The sequence below is a fragment of the Felis catus genome, chromosome D2 (genome assembly GCF_018350175.1).
Source record: "Felis catus isolate Fca126 chromosome D2, F.catus_Fca126_mat1.0, whole genome shotgun sequence".
In the NCBI taxonomy this organism is placed as follows: domain Eukaryota; kingdom Metazoa; phylum Chordata; class Mammalia; order Carnivora; family Felidae; genus Felis; species Felis catus.
Genome location: NC_058378.1, coordinates 55297660 through 55316337, shown reverse-complemented (window position 1 = coordinate 55316337; position 18678 = coordinate 55297660). Strand labels below are relative to the sequence as shown.

Sequence of the window (18678 nt, the reverse complement as noted above, 5' to 3'; positions counted from 1 at the left end):
GTGGCAAGTAGGTTTGAATTTCAGAGCCAGCAGTGGTAATATTGTCGTTGGTGCAAGCCATAGCGTCTACAACCAGTAGTCACACTACCAACGTCCCCACTACACCAGTTCTGTGATGGGATTTTGAGACTTTGTCTTGTCAGACAGTCTCCAAGATAGGTTCTCTGAGCATCCCAGAGATTCTGTGAGTTGCCTAGTATATTTCAGTGAATTCTTTTTCTCCTTAAACTGTTACATTGGTTTCTACTGATTGTAACTAACAACTGTGACTGATAAACTGACCTCATTTGTTTTCCTCTAAAGTGCCAAATCCTTACTGCCTTAGGACATTTGCTCTGGTGCTCCCTCTGCCCTGATCTCACCCGGCTGGTTCCTTTGTATCACTCAGGATTTAGGCCAAATGTCATCCTTTAGAAAGAGCTGAGATCCTCCGCAGAAAGAAGTGCTACATCCACACTTTTCATTCTTCATCAAATACCCACGTTTTCTTTTCTTCGCAGAACGTACTAGTAGGTGAAATTATTTAGTTCACATTTATGTTTACTTGCTTATCTTCTCCTCCACACCAAAAGAAACTGCAGAAATTACCTTACCTGGCAAAGAGGCACATAGTGTGGGCACAATAATATTTGCTGAATTAATAAATGATGAATGAATTTTGTATCTTTGTCTTGTAATACTTATGAAATTGGGAATATCCTTTGAATATTCATCAATTATTTGGTTAAATAAACTGGGGCACACCGTGCAATGGAATATTATGCATCTATTAAAAAGATGGGTTATGGGGTGCCTGGGTTGCTCAGTCAGTTGAGTATCTGACTTTGGTTCACATCATGATCTCACAGTTTGTGGGTTTGAGCCCATATCGAGCTTTGTGCTGACAGCATGAAAGCTGCTTCAGATTCTCTTTCTCCCCCTTTCTGCCCCTCTCCTGCTCATGCTCTCTCTCAGGAGTGAGTCAACATTAAAAAAATTTTTTTTAAAGACGGGGTACATTTTATATATCTTAACATAGAAAGAATTCCACAACACTGCCAAGTAAAACAGTCACATGTAAATGAAAGTAAATATAAAGGGATATTTCATATGTGTAAGATGTCTAGAAATAATATGGGAAGATACTAAACAAATTGTTAAGAAAGAGAAGCCTCCGGGGTGCCTGGGTGGCTCAGTCGGTTGAGCAACTGACTTCGGCTCAGGTCATGATCTCACGGTTCGTGGGTTTGAGCTCCGCATCAGGCTCTGTGCTGACAGCTCGGAGCCTGGAGCCTGCTTCGGATTCTGTGTGTGTGTGTGTGTGTGTGTGTGTGTGTGTGTGTGTGTCTCTCTCTCTGCCCCTCCCCCACTTGTGCTCTGTCTCTCTCTCTCTCTCTCTCTCTCTCTCAAAAATAAATAAAATGTGAAAAAAAAATTTTTTAAAAAGAAAGAGAAGCCGCCTACTTCTTGTCATATATATATATGGCAATAATCATGTATGCATTGAGTCTTTTGGTTTCAAACAAACAAACAAACAAACTGGTCTGAAAAAGATAGATTTATTAGAAAAATATGAAGGTCTGATATCCTTTGTAATGAAAGGAAAACTTGAACACACAACTACTGAAAGGGCGGAAAGGATACTGGGTCTCAGAAACTCCCAGAAACAAAGATATAAAAATTGTCAGATCTCTTTCCATGGGTCTCTTACCCCAGCTTCTCTATGCATGTCAGCTTCACTCTGTCTCACTGCTATCCTTCTGCTTCCCAAGTCTCCAGAGGGGGATGGTGGCGACACACTAGAGAAATCTGCTCTCTTTAGCTTCATCGAAGACTTCTTAGAACCATCTGTAGAGCACTTTCCTGTAGTTTGTCCGAGGTGAAGGAGGAAGTAGTAATGGAGACAGTTTGTAAAAAAGCACATACATGACATTTAGACCGGGGCTCTGAATTCTCTCACTTCAACAGAATACATTTATAATAATGTAAATGATGTAAGATTCCAGCGTTGGACATACATGGTGAAAACTTTTACATTGTCATTAGGGTAACTGACTCTGTCTTCTAGAACACTCATATCTTTATGTTCACATAATCTATAGGCAACAGCTTATCTTTAAGCATTGTTGAGAAGTCTTCCACAAACAATTTGGGAGCTGTATGTAACTCTGAATAGGGACTGGCAATAGTTGTAGTACTGCACCATTTCTCATAAACCTTGGTTGAATCTTAATCACAGTTATTTAGATTGTCAATATTTTTACAGAATATTTTTGCCCAGTCAGTCCCATAAAAATCCATAAGGTAATGTTTTAAAATTGTTAATATATTGGAGTAGACTACCTGCTGGTTTGTTTTATTTCAGTCTTAACAGAATAAAGGATTATTGCCTCTTCAAAGCGACTCAAATGTCCATCAACTGATGAACGGATAAACAATAAGGGGTATAGCCATACAATGGAATATTATTTGGCCATGAAAAGACATGAAGTACTGATGAAGTACTAATATATGCTACAAATAGAATAACCTTGAAAACATTATACAAAGTCAAAGAAGCCAGGCACAAAGGACCACATATTGTAGGATTCCATTGATATGAAAAGTCTAGAAGAGGTAAATCTGTAGAGACACAAAGTTATTACTAGTTGCCTAGGTCTTGGGTGGGGGGGAAGAAATGGGAAATTCAAAGACAATAGCTAAATGGTGTGGGGTTTCTTTTCATGGCAATAAAAATGTTCTAAATTGATTTGGGTGCTAGATGCATGATTCTGTGAAGATACTAAAAGCCAATTAATTGTACAGATTAAATGACTGAATTTTATAGCATATGAATTATATATCAATAAGGCTGTTTTTTTAAAAATGTATCCATACAAAATATATAAAGAATTTATAAAACTCAACACCCAAAAAACAAACCATCCAATTAAAAAATGGGCAGATGAACTGACATTTCTCCAAAGAAGATATCCAGATGGTCAACAGACATATGAAAAGAGGTTCATCATCACTTATCATCAGGGAAATGCAAATCAAAACTACAATGGGATATCAGCTCATACCTGTCAGAATGGCTGAAATCAACAACACAAGAACCAACAGGTGTTGGCAAGAGTGTGGAGAAAAAGGAACACTCATGTGCTGTTGGTGGGAATGCAAACTGGTGCAGCCACTCTGGAAAACAGTATGGAGGCTCCCCAAAAAGTTAAAAATAGAAGTACCTTATGATCCAACAATCACCTTACTGCACTACTGGGTATTTACCCGAAGAATGTAAGAACACTAATTCAAAAGGATACATGCATCCCTATTTTTATAGTAGCATTATTTATAATAGCCAAGATATGGAAGCAGCCCAAGTGTCCACCAACTGATGAATGGAGAAGGAAGATACACACACACACACACACACACACACACACACACACACACAGAGTGAAATATTACTCAGCCATAAAAAAGAATGAAATCTTGACATCTGCAATGACACGAATAGAGACAGAGTATAATGCTAAGCAAAATAAGTCAGTCAGAGAAAGACAAATACCATATGATTTTACTCACATGTGGAATTTAGGAAACAAAACAAAAATGATCATGCTTGAGAGGGATGGTGGCAGAAGAGAGAGGCAAACCAAGAAACAGACTCTTAACTAGAGAACAAACTGATGGTTACCAGAAGGAAGGTTGGTGAAGGGGTGGGTGAAAGGTGAAAGGGATTAAGAGTACACTTATTTTGATGAGCACTGAGTAATATATTGAATTTTTGAATCACTATATTATACACCTGAAACTAATATAACACTGTATGTTACCTACCCTGGAATTGAAATTTAAAAATATAAAGAGTGCTTAAACAAACAAACAAACAAACAAACAAAACATGTATCCATAGACAATAAGTAAAATTGGCAGGGTTGTATTTCAATAAAATTTTATTTATAAAAACACATGACTGGCCCATGGGCCATAGTTTTTGATCTCTGTTCTAGAGTAATAAAATCTCGTAACTTTTGGCTGGGCACTGACCCACTAGGAAAAAAAGTATTACTATTCCCAGCTTCTCTTGTAGAAGCTTGTGTACAATTTTTGGGAACTGTCCTTAAATGGAAGAGGTGTGCCGTTCTTTGTAGGTCTCCATCCTTCCTGTTCACTAGAATGACTGGTGCTCTTGCAGCCATCTTGGACCAGGAAATTACTTTGAAAAATGGAAGTCACACACAGTGGGGCAATAAGGTAGGAGGAGCCTGGAATCCTCATCCCATGAATCACCATACTAATCCCAAGATAATTTCACCAGATGTCTTGAAAGAAAAAAATAAACTTGTCATATTAAAAACATAACGACTTTTATTTTGGTGCTTTCTATTACTCTGTGCTCATGGCTGAACCTAGGTCCAACTACTAAAGCCTTGAAGAGTTAAAAACGAGCTCTGCTTCCTAAAAGGATTTTAGGAATCCTTCCTAAAAAGGATTCCTCTGCTCTACAGGACAGGGGAAAAAAAAAAAAAAAAGGCCCTGGAGGGGTTCAGCTTTACCTTGACATGATTAGAATAATGTCTGAAGAGCTCTAAAAAAGTGTTACAAACGAGCTCTAAATATAATATGCTTACTTTTGTTCTTGCAAAGACACAGGGCTACAGTCACAATAGCATATCTTCTCCATAAAGGTATGAGGCATGAAGCAGGCCTAATATTTTCATGACCCTCCCCCAAAGTATCTCTGTGTTATAGAGTCACACTGGTATATACTGAATGTTTGTTCTCTTAAAATTCATATGTTGATGCCCTAACCCCAAATGTTGCTGTATTTGGAGATGAGGCCTCTGAAGACTTAAAGTTAAATAAGATAAGGGTGGGGCCCTGATCCTATAAATTAGTGTCTTTATAAAAAGAAACACCAAAAATCCCTCCCATTCCCTCCCTTCTCACACAGGCACTGAGGAAAGGTCATGTGAGGACATAGCAAGAAGGTGGCCATCGGCAAGCTAGGAAGGGAGTTCTCACCAAAAACTGAATTGCCCAAAACCTTGACCTTGGACTTCCAGCCACTAGAACTGTGAGGAAATAGTTTTGTAGTATAAGCCGCCCAGTCTGTGGTATTTTGTTATGGCAGCCTGAGCAGCCTATACACACTCCAAAGGGAAGGTGTGGAAAAGAAGGTTCTGCTTTAGCATCATTTTCCAATTACCCTCTGACAATATCCACTTCAATACTGACAATCATAAGCTGGCTTCTCATATTCGGGACCTGCCTGAAATTTCAACTTACCTCTTACTCTTATGGGTGATTTGGAGGGTTTTGGAGGTTCCGTGCTGGGATGCCTTCTGACTGCAACTCCTGTGACATGCAGAATGACCAACCATCCTGAGTTGCCTGGGACCGAGGGATTCCTGAGACTCAGGACTTTTGGTACTAAAGCATGGAGAGTTCCAGGCAAACTTAGACAAGTTGGCCATCCTAGATGGGCAATGCATTCTATTTCCCCCATTCTGCTCCTTCTATAGCCCCAGACTTTCTGATAATCCACACCACATAAACTCAAAAGAGCCCCAGGCCAGCTCTCTCATTCCCACACGTGGTACACATTTGGTGCACGAGAAACACTCGAACATCATTTCCCCTGACAAACTATGGGAGTGACAGCTGATCCCAACATAGCAACTCTTCTTTATTCCTCTGCCCAAACTTCTCACTGACCCATTTCTCCTACCTTAGGATTCTCAGATGTGAGTCAGGCACTACTGTACTTCTCAAAACCCAAGGGAGACATATCAAGTTCCCTAAGTAGTGCCTTTGGAGCCCCACTCGGTACAATTGACGGGGAGTGAGGAAGCATAACAATGGCCCTCTCCAAAACTCCTCATGAAGTCACCTCTTTTATAATATTCTAAGCCTTGAAATTGGTGACAATCTCCAATAATTGAAAAGCGAGTTTTTGGACTGTGGTTACCAAATACAGGGAGCAAAACTGACCAAGGGCCCCAGAGGTTACCCTCTGAAATCTTCTGCCACATTTGCACCAAAGAGCAAGCTTTCCATGGGCTGCACCAGCCAGTGACTGAATGCAGCATGGATAATAAGGCAGACTCCTTCCTAGGAGGACTCCTCTGATGGCAGTTTTAGCTTGAGCATTCCCAACAGCCTTGCCAAATCTTCCTTAGACTGTTCAGCAGCCTGAGACACTTCCACCAACCTCCTCCGACCTCCTTCACAGAGTTTCAGACTTGCACCAGTCTGATGGCTCTCCCAGCCTTCTCTCCTTTCTCTTTCACAACTGTTTCCTCTAACAAATTCTTGCGCACTTAATCTCATCTTAACTGTTTCTCCGAGGGCCCAAACTAACATCAAGATATTTCCTTTGAGAGGCGCCTGGGTGGCTCATTCAGTTAAGCATCTGACTTCGGCTCAGGTCATGATCTCGTGGTTCGTGGGTTTGAGCCCTACATTGAGCTCTGTGCTGACAGCTCAGAGCCTGGAGCCTGCCTTGGATTCCGTGTCTCCCTCTCTCTCTCTCTGCCCTCCCCCACTCACACTCTGTCTCTTTCTCTCTCTCTCAAAAGTAAACATTAAAATTTTTTTTAAAAAGATACTTCCTTTGAAGACATGCATCTTGTCAGGACCTCACTTGATGTTTCGTAGTTGTTGTATTACAATGCTGCAGGCAACACTCCCACTCCAGTATCCAGTTATGCTACTAATTACAGGATGAACGAATGATATGGTAAGAAGGAACCCCAGGGGAATCTATGGCATTTTACTTTTTTTGTTGTTCAGAACACTCTAGGTTTTGTCAAAATATATGTCTAATTTGTAGGAGTATAATGCTGAAATTTTGGTAAGAATTATCATAGTGGGTGCTCAATGTGTGAGTGGGAACATTGTATATGCAAATCTATTTGAGTGGACAACAGGTCTTGTGCCAAGACTTAGATAAAAAGGTTGTTACGTGCTAACTTGGAACTACAAAGCAACCTCAACCCCAATATCCCCCAATATCAGCATTTTCCTTTATTCCCCTACATTTTATATTTTCTTCCTCCCCAATCCCTTCTCATTCTTCTCACTGTATTTCTGTGCCACTCCTTGAGAGGTCACTAAAGAGCAACAGCGGGAAGCAGAATACAGAAATAGAGAATGAAACCTTTATTTTGCACAGTCTAAACCTGATAAATAGCTTAAAGCTGTACCCCAAAGAAAGCAGAATAAAAATAGCTTTTTACACTTGTTCTCCAGAATTTCAAGTGCCCCAAATCCTTCTCTTTCTCTTAGAAGAAAAACTTTGATTGTAGGATATTTTTATACAAAGGTGTGTGAAAAACATCAATACCCAAACTGTATTTTGATAACATCCTGACAAAAACCAATGCTTTTCCAAACAGAATTCCTGTAATTTGTGTCAAGGACTGTCATTGGTCAAAATCTGGCAATATGTCTTTGTCTTCATTATCGCAAGCAATTAAAAACGATTTGCTGCGGTCAATTTGTTTATTTCCCTATATTAAAAAGATATTGTAGCAGATATAAAAAATAAAAAGAAAAGAAAAGAAAAGAATTAAGTGGCCACTCTTCAAATATTATCATTCTTAATTCTGATGTATTTGTTTAGTGCTTTTTTCTATACATAATTTATTTTTACAAAAATATTGCCTCGCTCCCATGATATCCAGCACTGGGCTCTGTCCTTCCCTGAGGACACGGTGGCCCTGGGACCTTTGACACCCAGGGGTCTCAGAGTTCCCATTCTAAGGAGGTGTTGGGGTGTGTGTGGCTATTTCCCCACCTGGTGGGCTCTCTGTAAAAGAAAAAGAAAAAGAAAAGAAAACAACACACAGCAAAAAGAAAAAAAGATCTCACTGGCTATTCACACTTCAGTATTTGAAAGCTGGTTATAGTTAATGTTGACATAAGATCAAAGTACTGGTTCTCAGTCATATTCTAAAGAAATGGAAACCAAGAGAAACAACTGATTTGGTGGAAAACCCAACATAATAGCTGTCAGTCCTTTATCAAGACCGACTGGACGATGATGACAGGCCTGGAATGGTCTGAACAGTCTGGACTTTACAAGTGCCCGACAGGAGTTAAAATGTTTCCCAGCTCCAACAGTCAGTGCCCAATCCCCACAGCTAACCTGCGGTCGAGGTCAGCAAGAACCCTGCATGTGCAGACTCAAGGGGTAGGAGACCAAGTGAGATCCCAGGGCACTGGGTTAGTTTAGGTGACCCCGGCACACAGTTCGGTCTGTGTCCACCGCAAAGACCACGGTGGCTTGGCACCATTCCATGGGCAAATGTTGCCGAGCTGAAGGTGAACGCCCTTGCCGAAGCGACCTGCCAGGATGCAAGCACCAGAGATTGGGATTTTGCTAAACGTAGGCATTACGGAGATTTAAAAGACAGGCTCCGCAGCCAAACTGAGGGGGTCAGACCAGCTCCGATCAATACAAGCTGAATGACCTTAGACAATTCACTTGCCCTCTGCGACCCTTAATGTCTCCATACTGGAAAGGATAAAATTTCTTCCTCCTGGGCCTGTTGGGAAGAAAGGATTTAAATGGCACGGCAATGATGATGTCGAGCACAACACATGACACATAAAACTTGATACAAGAACTCGGTAGTGAATAAGACCCAACCTTTCCTGTCACCGTCTCTACCGCACCCGCTTCCGGAGCCCCTTCACCTCAGCCGAACGCGAATCCCTCCGCGCTCGCGTCACTTCCGGGAGACTTTGGTCGGGGCTCCTCGACATACCCGGATGCAACTAACATGGCTGCCATCAGTGAGGGGCCGCAGTGGAGTTCGAGTCGAGAGCTGCCCAGAAAGCGCTCAGAGTTGGGGCTTTAAGGAGGCCTGTCAAAGGACAAAGATGAGATTATAGGCGGCAGGGTCCTCCAAAAGACCTAAAAAATGTGCCTCCGCGCTTCCTGTTAACTTGCCGCCAAGTGCTTCTAAATGAGCCGCCCCTCTTGGCAGGGTGGGGCCTCGTTTCTTACCCAGGCTTTCCGTGTGTGCCGGGTTTTGGTTTCTGTCTCTCCGCGTAGTCCTGGAGTTGGGCGGGCACTGCGGGGGCTAGCCCGGGAGGAAGGGGCGGGCCGGAGGCGAGGACGGAGAGAGGCGGGGCACGCTAGGAAATTGGGGGCGGCAGAGGTTTGGGGCGCCCCACTAAGTGCCCTCGAGCTGCCGTGCCCGTTGGAGTCTTGCTCCTGGTCTTTTTGCCCGACATGCACCTTGCCGTGGGGCTCTTACATTTGGCCATCGGGCTGTTCCCTGCCAACCCAACCATACTCAGCTTTAGACTTTGACCCTCGAATAATATCCGGGATGTGACTGGTCTTTAAAAATCCCAAACATAAGCAAACTAATAATGTTAGTTTTAAATTTCAGAATTAATAGGGAAACTTCACATGTTGAATATTGGGTTATTTTTCTTTTAAGGTTTAAAGTTGGATAACATATTAGAGCTTGTGAGATTTCTTAAAAGCATTCTTAACACTAACGGGTATAAGAAAATAAAATAATATTTAAAATATTCAGAAAATTGTTGCACTTTGCTACTGCGTAGTTGTCATGATGAAACACAAAGACACCGGAATTGTACCTCGTGATAAGACTTTAATTGCGAGAGGCTTCTGCAAATACAATAATTCTAAATATAGATATATTCGTTTAGGTTAGTTCTCTCCAGTTTTGTCTCCGGGTGAAACCAGAACAAATGTGAGTTGATTGGTTAACATTTCCTAGTAATTAAAATTACTTTTTAACTGCTTAACTGTATATCTGTTGCATTCAGAATCTCAGTTGAAACTATGTAATGAACTCACGATGTGAAATGTACATATAGAATGTAATAAACTCATGATGTGAAATATACATATAGAATGTTATTTTTATAACAAAAATATAGAAACTAACATGTAAGGCAGGTTGACTGTATATAACACGGTGTGTTATAATTTAGATTTTCACTTAAACTCCCCAAATTAGAAGAGCTGACCAGAAAGACCTAAAAAAGAAATGTAGATATTTAACCATTCTCTAAACATGCCATTGTTTGAACAGAATACAAATGGCATTAGAAAGCACCTGGGATTTATTTTTACAATTATATACTATATGCAAGGCACTGAGTTGATAATGAATGGGAAAGTGCTTTACAACATATAAAGGAATATATTGATCATGAACAGTACTCTCACTCTTCTGACCAAATCATGTCCTCCTAGGGTAGGTACATTTTAACCTCCAAAACTTGTGGTTCTTGTACAAGTATTAATATATATGGTTGTAATAATATTTTATAGAAAGCAAAAATAAATGAACTGTTTATGCATTTTGAATATTCTTTCCTTGTTTATATATATGTTGTTTCAGGTTGTGTTTATAAATGCATTCATATATATCAGAGTCCTTAGTAACTTGATAATCATAGTTGGTGTCAATTCTTATTTTTTCTATGGTTTTTTGCAGGTAAGTCTACTGGGTTCTTGGAATAGTACCATATAGACCTGGACAAAGCATTGTTAAGGTGGAAATTTTTTATTAATCAGCTCAAATATTTGACCAGTCTATTTATTTTCAGTATTTTAGTTAAATAACTAGATGTGGGCTTGGTATAGTGAGCAATATTTGTAGGATAATTGGTCACTTTAAATTTCCTACCAAATGTGAAGTTTGTTCTCAGATAGTTTTTGGCACTTACCGTATGCCAAACTCTGTTAAGTCCTGTACGTACATTATCTTACTTAGTACAATGTCATGAATTAGGTCTGTTAAACTGTTTTTTACAGATGGAGAAACTGAGTCAGAGGATAAAGTTCCTTGCCCATGGTCCTAAAACTAGAACCATATTCTAGAGCCTTTCTCTGCATATATCTGAAGACTTTGGTAGAAGAATAAGAATAGAACTCAGAACCTGGACTCATACTACCTACCCTGCTTTGTAAATTAGTGCAAGTCATTTAACCTGTCTGAATTTCATTTTCCTCTCCTATAAGAAACGAACACTTTCAACTATTGTATTTAATTGAATCTTGCATCATCAAGAATCCTTAAGAATGCCTTCACCACTGTCTCCCATATTGTCTTCCAAGCTTCTGACACCTGTTCCTTGAGTTTTGACACGCATGTGCAGGCAGTGACAGCTCTCCCTTGAGCACCGCCTGGTCTGACCACGTTGTAAGATGTGGCTGTTTTCGCAGCATCAAAATGTAAAATAAGGTGCTTCTTGGAATTGGTAATATATACATAGTAGATGATCTCTGAGCTCCTTTCAACCCCAATTCTGTGACATCTCTGACAATCTAATACTTTACTGCTGGTTTATGTATTTTTTAATGTGAATGCTCCAAGGTAAAATAAGCTTCTTGGTAATGGAAAAGTGGGAACCATTCTTGTCTTTTTCATTTCTAAATCTTCACTTCCCAGAACAATGCCTGGCAGGTAGTAAATGCTCAGTAAATATTTGCTGAACAAATTAAGCAAATCTTCACATTATAAATACAGCTTTTTAAAAAATTGTGTTTGACCTGAATTTGACATAATATAGTGTGGTATTAACAGTGAAAAAATACTTTGCTAACATTTTTTGCATTCAGGAAAATACTCTTATAAATAACAGTGGTCATTGTTTACAAACATCTTTTCTGTGCGTTGTTATTGGTTGTCATCAAGTGTGTGGTACATTTTGTTCCTTGAAGAGGTATAGTAAAAATTGAAATGCTGGCATATAGACTTTTAAACAAGGAATCAAACTGGTTTTTGTTTTTGTTTTTTAGTTAGCAAAAGTATAGGAACATTGGTTAATATATAGAGATTTTTATTTTAACAAAAGTTGGGAAAATGTTGATATCTTCATTAAATTTTGATGAGTATTCTGGAGGTGATTAACCATACCATCCTTCTAAATACACAAATAGTATTTAATGTGTCTGAGTTACGAATGCTAAAAAACTATAATTGAAAGACATTTTGAAACTGTGTGAACAGGCAGAAAAGTGTTCGCGTTTTGAGGTGGCTAAGTGTAAGATAATGTAACTAAAGAGATTATCCCAACTATATTTATAGTATGTCTGATGACGGCTGTACTTTCAGTTAGAACTACGAAGGAGACACAGGAATTATTATAGAGTTGTAGACAGTTCTTGGGAGATAATCAGCTAAGTGTTCTGCTGTGGCCAGAAAAACCAACAACATGTGAAATATCATCAGAAAAGGATTTGGGAAAATCAAAAATATCATACCCTGAAAAAACACAATGGTCTATCTAAAATGAGACATAGACAGTTATTTTATATTCATGATGGATAGATCTAGAATGTTCAAAATCTCTAATTCTATAGCTATAAATGACTATAGCTACAGTTTTCCTCACATAATTCTGGAAAGTCTACATGCTTGCATACCCAACTTTTAAAGACCAAATACTTGGTAGTCGAATTTACATAGCTACTAAAATCTCTGCCGCTAAAATGAAACCCTGTATCACATTATATTATTACTGAATGAACATTAACCACTACCTTCTCTGAATTTCCACTATCGGTTTGCTTTTCTCAGGGCATCTTTTCATAGAAAATGCAGTTTTTACTCATTTATGAGTTACACCCTGTGCAGTAATGAGGAGGGAATAGTGTTCACTTAATTCATTGCAAAGGCTGTATAAATGTCTATTTTCCTGAATCCCCAAACTCTAAGGAGAATAAGGCTAAGGGCTCACAGGACATTATGAGTTCAAATAAAATAATTAATTTTATGAGGTTTTTATAGAAATTTATGTATATTGATTAAATATTCCTGTACATTTTGAAGAACTGAAGGACGACTGATATTTATCACTAAATTTGGAGCAAATATGTTCTTTGAATTCAAACTCTAAAGGATTTTTTAAAGTACCTAATGGTAATGCTTTGTACCACCTCAAAATAATGTTTTTCTTTAAAATTTCTATTATTTTCCCATCTTTAAAACAAAATCTTTTTGCTTCCCTGTAAATAAATCCTAGTAAGCCGCTTATCCCTTTCCTGGGCTGCCAACTAGGCTGACCTGCCAATTATGACTTCATGTGACTTCATCTAGAATAAAATCCTAGGATACATTTATTTTGTTTTGTATATTTTCTCCACATGTTTAGGAATTTATGTCAAATATATATGATTTAGAAAGTTTGACATTTGTATAAAATCTTAGTGAATCAAAATAATAAAATCAGGCACGGGACACTTGAAAGTAACCCAGAAACAAAATTTTAAAACCTTCTCAGGTTGGGCGCCTGGGTAGCTCAGTTGGTTGAGCATCCCACCTTGACTTCAGCTCAGGTCATGATCTCGTGGTTCATGGGATCTAGCCCTGCACTGTTAGTGTAGAGCCTGCTTGGGATCTGCCCCTCCCCTGTTTGCACATGTACTCTCCCCCTCTCTCTTTCTCAAAATAAATAAACTAAAAAATAAATAAATAAAATATTCTCAGGTTATTTACCTATAGCAAAAGTGGATTTATAAGCGTCACATTTAACCTGTACAGCAAGTAAATTCCTCAAAAGTTTTTAGAAAAGGAATACAAATAAAATGTTGCTAATTCATTATCGGTTTTAGTTTGGTATATTGAAGGTAAAGAATTTTACAAGTTCACAACCTTATTTTTTAGATCCTGATTTTTTTCCCTTTGAGGTCTCAACCATGACTTCTTCTAATATAGGGTGCTCAGAAATGTTATCGTGCAAGTTGGTGAAGAAATATTACATCTCCTTTCTAATATTTATTAGAAAATCTTTTTTTTTTTTTTAAAGTAATCTCTACACCTGTTGCAAAGCTTGAACTCACCACCCTGAGACCAAGACTCAGGTGCTCCACCAAGTGAGCCAGCCAGGTGCACCAGAAAATCATTCTTTATAATCAAAAGCTTAAGGCTTGATGACCCATTTTAATAGAAAATTCTTTTTATGCTCTGCCTCCCAATTTGGTAACCGTGAGAAGTCTCTTGTTTCACAAATGACATTTATGAATGCCTGCCCAGGGCTGAGAGACAGACATGAAAAGATCACTGTATCTTGCAACAACCCTGGAAGTATCTATATGAGAGTGACATTTAAACATGTAAGTGCAATGAAGGATGATCTGTACTGTGAGGAGAGTATGTACAGGGTAGAGAGAGACACGGGTGATCCTTTCTGAGGTCTAGAGCATGCTAAGAGGGAGGAGAGTGGCTTCATAGAACTGTGACACCTTGGATAGCCAGGTTCCTTTGAGGAAGCACGCTAAACATTTGGGGGGCTGTGTTCCTCAACAGAGACAGTGTTAGGATAGGACAGTTTATCACTGGACTAGACTCTCCTAAGCAATGTTAAATATTTAGCATTCTTGGCTCTATCATCCTTTTCCCACCAACTAGCCTCAGTCGGCATCATAAGGAGCAGTTGGCTTCCTCACTCCTGGGCTCTGATCTTTATGCATGTTCAACACAGTCCGACTGCACCACTTTCGGGCCCTTTTCTGTCCATGTGTTTCATCCTTATTCATTTCCTTTCATTCTCCAAAGACTTTGGTACCTGACTTGCAGTTTCTCTCCCTTCCCCAAGTCCCACCTTTATGCCAGGTTACATAAAATTCCATGTGGATAACCCAGCTAATATCCTGGCCTCTTGATTGCTTGACCTCCTCAAATTCAATGTCCTCACCTTTTCTATAAAGCTACCCACTCCCTGGACCTTGTCATCACTTATGTCAACTTCACCCTTAAAAGTTTAAAATAGGGGAACCTGGATGGCTCCGTCGGTTGAGCATCTGACTCTTGATTTTGGCTCAGGTCATGATCTCACAGTTCCTGGAATCAAACCCCATGTCAAGCTCTGCACCAATAACACAGAACCTGCTTGGGATTCTATCTCCCTCTTTCTCTGGCCCTTCCCTGATTGTGCTTTCTTTCTCTCTCTCTCTCTCTCTCTCTCTCAAAATAAACATTAAAAAAAAACCTTAGACTCTTCTATTTCTCTCTCTCCCTCTTTCTCTGCCATTTCCCCATTCATGCGCGCTCTCTCTCTCAAAATAAACATTAAAAAAAAAAAACTTAAACTCTTCTACTTTCTGCTAATTTCCTCTAACGGAATGATTTCAACTTCAAGAACTCCAGGCCCTTGACTGTGCTACTCTATCAGTTTCTTCTGCTTTTCACTTCCATCATTTCAACCATGGCATTCTTGCAATCTTGTCTTTCTGTTAAACCTACTCAGCAAAACCCAGCCATAGGTCAGAGATGATAATAGCTAACATATGCTGTGTGCTTCTTGTATTCCAGACAATTCTCCAAGTTTACCAGGATTGTCTCCTGTAATCTGCATAGCAGCCCTACGAGACAGGCATTATTATCATTTCCATTTTGCTGATGAGGAAACTAAAGCAGTTTCTATCCTCTAAGTAGTATCTTTAGAATATGAACCCAAGCAGTTTGCTCCTAGGAACCATGCTCTTCACGATCACTTTAGACTTCCTTCCAAACCGTCTCCTCTGCTTCCGTGTTTGGACTGCTGAACTGTTTTAGGGACAGAGTGGGTTTGGCTAGATGGAGAGTGTAGAAAGTACTTGTCTTAGCCCTTGGTTCAGTACCCACCCTCATGGTAAGTTTCAAGCCAAGGCAGGAAGCATAGAGGAACAATGATGAGGTATCTAATGCCACCGGCTACTTCTGGATGTCTGTAGCCAAAGGGAGAGGAACACTGCAGAGAGAATGTGCATCAGTCTGGGGGTTGGACATGACATATCCCCTCTGCTTGATGACCAGGTAACTACTGAACTTGAGAGACTGAACTTGGCTTTGTCTGCAATGGAGTAGACAGGAGAGAGTCCTCCATCTGTTTTGGGGACAATCACTCTCACCAGTTTTTCCTCTGGGATTTCTTTCTCAAGATGTCCCTCTTTTTGTCATGGATTTGTTGACCCTGACATTATCAAGTGACAGGATAAAGCTCTTGAGAGCTGATTGCTCCAGTTAATGGGCCTACCAATGTGGCCCTCTCGTAGTTATTTTCGGGCTTTGGTTTTAACAGTGATTTTTAGCTCCCAGTACAAAAAAACCTTTCCTGTTGCCATTCTTAGGTACTTAAAAGGCAAACTTTTATATTCTATGTATTTAAAATAATATCAATGACTTCTTACCTTTAATATCAAAGCCACCATACTTTCTGTATGTAATACAGAAATGATATCTTCACAGTTCTGAACCTGAATTTGAGTTACTCAGTCTCAAGAGAGAAGCCTCTAGAGAAGGCTCACTAGCTTCTAGTGAGTAGGGATTCTTCTTAGAAACCGCTTTCTGCTTAAAAGACTTCCTAGAGAAAAAGCACCCATCAGAGAACACTAGCAGCACAACAAATACAGGTTCATGATTTTGCCTGGCAATTCTTCCCTGTTTCCCTTTCTCCACAGGAGCTATTTTAAATTTCTGCTCACCTAAGACCTTCCCCTTGTATCCACCCACCCCTGTACCCCTTCATTCTCAGCAGATTATTTTACCTCTCATTATCTCAGAGAAAATAGGACCCATAAGATGCAATCTTTCTCAAATTAGTACCACCAAACCTTCTCACTTGCTTAATTGGTACCCATTCTTTTTCTTTCCTCCTTTCACAATGGAAAAGATGACCCTCTTCTGATACAAAGCTCTGGATCCCTTCCCAGTCTTGTTTCTTCGGACCTTTGTTCCTTTACTTATCTTTGGCTCTTTCCCATTGGCATTTAGGTATTTTCAAGCCTTTTCTATCTTAAAAAACTAAAACCTTCCTATAGCGACTCATCATTCTCCGTGGTTTATGAAAGAGTTGTCTCTATCCACAGTTCCTTACTTTGTATTCCTATTCTCCAACCAACTGCAATATTTTACCCCAAAGGAAGCTATCAGTTTTAAAGGTCTCCAGCTGCCACCCTGTTTCTAAATCCACTGAGCACTTTTCAGACCTCATCTGACTTGACTATTCTTCAACAGACGGCAGTTTATCCACTGCCTTTTCATAAAATCTTTTTTTCCTTGGCTTCTCTGCCACTACTCTTTTCCTTGAATCAAATAACTTACTTCTGTAGCCATTCCTTCTCAGTGTCTTTAAGGGCATCTCATTCATTCGTTTTCTCATTCCTTACTCATATATTTATTAAGTATCTGTTGCATGCCAGGCACTGTACTAGATGCTAGAGACAGAATCTGACATAAAACCCAGAGTCTTTCTCCGGAAGAATGTACTCCCAAAACATGCACTCAAAATTTAGCATATGTTTTCAAGGGTTTCACAATTGCTAAATCTTGTTTATCACTCCAGATTAAGAGAACTTGCCTTGGAACTTCCAATCTATTTTAGTAGAATCTTTTACAAGAACATTAAAAAAAAAGGGGGGGGGAGTGGGGAAGGGGGGCACAGAAAGTGAAAATGAAGGCAGCTTTTCCCAGAAGAGAGATTTTGTAACCATTGTATACTTCCTCTGAGATGTTAAGATTAAACCAGTCCTTCAACCTAACATTTGTGAACAAGGCACTATTTCCCGACCCACCAACCCCCACTCCTTTATGCCTTGATTGGTGTCACAAGAATAAAATTCAGGAAAGCAACTTAACACGGCCTTTAAAAGGAGAAAATGAAGAGATAGAGCTGGTATCATTATTTTGAAATTAGATTGAATAGGATTCTAGCTTCTACTAGGGTTCAAATGCTGAGTAGGATGTCAGCTTCAGAAAAGGGGACAAGCAGGAGGCTGAGTAATTCCTCACTTGATGAAACTATTTCTAGGGACAAGAGAAGGAAATGGTCCTGGTGTTGATATCTTGTGGTCACAAGTAATAGGACATTGGCATTCTGGCAGTATCTTTTTATGCTATCCATAGTCTACCACCAGCCTCCAAAAGGGATGGGTGCTAAGAAGGTCCAGGTCTTTCTTCTCATTACATGTTTTTAAAGGACAAATCTTTTTTTTTTTTTTCAACGTTTATTTATTTTGGGGACAGAGAGAGACAGAGCATGAACGGGGGAGGGGCAGAGAGAGAGGGAGACACAGAATCGGAAACAGGCTCCAGGCTCTGAGCCATCAGCCCAGAGCCCGACGCGGGGCTCGAACTCACGGACCGCGAGATCGTGACCTGGCTGAAGTCGGACGCTTAACCGACTGCGCCACCCAGGCACCCCTAAAGGACAAATCTTTTAGCCAAAGAATCCATATTGAGTTCCTTTGATCACTGAAAACAACCAGGGAAAACAAACAAACAAATGATAAGACTCATGTTTCTTCTGAGACTATTGTGTACGAAAGAAAATGCCAAAATTATTTTTTCATCCAACAAATACGTTGAGCCTCCACTGCTGTGCCCAACCTTGGGCATGTAATGGTGAGTAAAAGCAGATAAAACCCCTGCTCATAAAGCTTAAAGTTTAATGTAACACCACCAGTTACCAGACAACCACAGAGAAATATAAAAATGCAAATTTAACAGGTAGTAGGAAGAAGTATGAGGTTATATGAGAGTCTAAAACAAGAGAATTTGACTGTGCTAAGGAAGTCTTAAAATAGTGCTCAGGCTGAAGACTGACTGAATGTTGTGTACGTGTACAAGGAAGGAAAGTATTCCCCAGATAAAAGGGCTAGAATGTGCAAGAATCTATGATAGGAAAGAACAGTCAGGAAAGAGGTATGAGAAGAAAGTTTGGGTGGCTGTACAGGGG

General features: G+C 39.7%; 1 long non-coding RNA gene and 1 other non-coding gene across 3 annotated transcripts; one reads left to right on the top strand and one right to left on the bottom strand.

Annotated features, from left to right (window-relative positions):
* Positions 1-1519: 1519 nt before the first annotated feature.
* Positions 1520-14827, bottom strand: LOC109492610. 2 transcript variants are annotated; one of them, XR_006587193.1, is made up of 3 exons: positions 8981-14826; positions 8621-8837; positions 1520-1842 (listed from the first exon to the last, which is right to left on the bottom strand). It is a non-coding gene; the product is annotated as an uncharacterized LOC109492610 (long non-coding RNA). The 2 variants fall into 2 exon arrangements; XR_002146537.3 differs by lacking the exon at positions 1520-1842 and having other exon boundaries at positions 7106-8837; positions 8981-14827.
* On the top strand, positions 7634-7722 carry LOC111557194. The gene has a single exon (XR_002737050.2). It is a non-coding gene; the product is annotated as a small nucleolar RNA SNORD88 (small nucleolar RNA).
* Positions 14828-18678: the final 3851 nt, after the last annotated feature.